Below are 2,275 nucleotides of genomic sequence, written 5' to 3' on the forward strand. Positions count from 1 at the left end.
CCATTGGTAGACACGAAGATCCCAAAGATGTACTAGGTGAAAATCATCGGTTGGTAATTATGAATTTCAATCCTTGGATAGTTAGTCATCAACTTCACTGTGACTAGGAGGCTTTGTCAACTAAAGCTTGAGTTTTTATTGTTTGCAGGTATCTATGACTGCCAATGTCTGTGAAGCACACTTGATCTCCATCATAACCATCAAGTCATAACTACCAATCGTCAACCTACATTATAATAACTCACTCGCAACTTGGACGCTTGTATTATTGAAAGAAACTAAAATTCTCTAAATTGCTATTTTCCTTAGCACTTTTGTTTTGCTTTAAGATCTTAAAAGCTTCTGTTGGATTCTTGATTCGGATGACTCTCACCTATAACTATAGTCTCCTTTGTCTACCTTGATGTCTTAGACAAGTTCTTTACTATTTCATCTCCTTAGATTTGTACTTGAATGTCTAACAAGGTCAAGTTTAAATTATTTAGGCTTTTGAAACCTTAATGTTGTTCATTTGAGGTCAATGTTGCTTTTGCAAAAGTCTTAGTGGTTCTTTTGCTTGCTCTAGTCCCAATTGAGGTTTCAAACTTCCCCATTGCCCCTTTCTCACTCAATCTCTTAGCCCCCCCCACATATCTAGAATCAAAAGTCGTGGAAAAAATTCAGGCTCTTTTTTATTTGATGAAACAATCCCCTAGTTATGCTCAATGTACCTTCATAGCATGCCAAAGAACTAGGCCATTGAGCTCTTTGAAGAGATGCTTTTTTCTAGTCTTGTAATCTCATGAGATTTCATCATATGGAAGACTCAATGGCCCCCCTCTTGATCGCAAAATCTTGATTTTTAGTGTACTTTAGCCGGCCCAAATTGAAAAATCTTGGCTAGATTCAAAACAAAGTGGCATGGTTGTTAGCTGGGACACACTTTTACCAAATACTATCAATAAACCTCTCAAGGTTTGAGAAAATTCGAGCTATGTGTCTTTTATTTGACAAAATTACAAAATCTTGGTTAAATTATGAGCTTACCGCGAAGAAAACTTGTGGAATTGTACACATTTTTGTGCAAAAAATTTGGTAAAGTGTCGCTCTAGTCCCAAACATAATTTGCAAAAAGTGGTCTTTAGAGAATTTTCTTGGCTAGATCTTGAATTCTTGAAGAAACTCAAAAGAATCTTACAAGTTTTAGTGTCAACTATGGAAAATCCTTCAAGCTTGACCAAAAATTCGAAGAATTTGGATTGTGGCTCTTATTTTTCCTTGGTTAGAATAAATGTTTAGGGCAAGCCTTGGTGGGAATGGACATTTGGGCAAGACAACAGAGGGAGGAGCACTCACGCTTTCATGTACTTTTTGGCCTACTAAGGGGGGGCACCTAAAAGCAGGACAAAGAGGAGAATTCTGTTATGTGTACTTTTTCCTAAGCTGTTCATTTGAATGGTCAAGATCTTTTCGGCATGCCTAGAAAATTAGGCATGTACATATTTGTGGTGAGTCACATGGGGTCCATGTCACTATTGCAAAGCAGACAAATGTGCACAAATTTGTGGCACGTTTGCACATCGATGATGGTGTTGATTTGTCAGGGCCATAGTTATGTGGGCAATGCATGAGTTGTTGCAAAGTCATCCTCTCACATTATGACGTGTGCAATATCAGACTATTAACTTTAAACATTAGTGGAAGTGAGAGATACAACATCCATGAGCCAAGAGAATCAAGCTCTATTGTCATTGCCACTGCCACTACCACTGCCGCTACCACTTCCGTTGAGAAAGTTCTTAACGGTTGTATATAAAAGGTTAAATCACAAGAGAGCTTCAAGGTTTTAGCAAAATATTATTATGCATGCCCTAGTTTCTTAGAAGTTTGTAGAGTGTGGGATTTCTTTGGTTCCATAGATATGAAGTGATTGAAAGGCACACTAAATTAAGGCACATTGATGGCTAAAGTCTTCTTTGAGGAAGAATCACTTTGGAAGGCACTGTTGCAAAAGCTAGGGTTGAGGTCATAGTGCTAGCTTTTCTATGTCCATCAAGTTACTGACAAAAGTAGTTGCTTTGGGATATGGAAACCTCTGTGGATAGCGATTATAACACTAAAGTCAAGGAGGCAATCAAGCATTGGTCATGTAAATTTTATCAGATTTCTTTGTGTGTGTGTGTGTGTGTGTGTGTGTGTGTGTGTGTGTGAGTGAGAGAGAGAGAGAGAGAGAGAGAGAGAGAGAGAGAGAGAGAGAGAGAGAGAGAGAGAGAGAGAGAGAGGAGTAGGTTTGGAT

Source organism: Adiantum capillus-veneris, chromosome 2 (assembly GCF_014529385.1).
Source record: "Adiantum capillus-veneris isolate H3 chromosome 2, ASM1452938v2, whole genome shotgun sequence".
Classification (NCBI taxonomy): Eukaryota; Viridiplantae; Streptophyta; class Polypodiopsida; order Polypodiales; family Pteridaceae; genus Adiantum; species Adiantum capillus-veneris.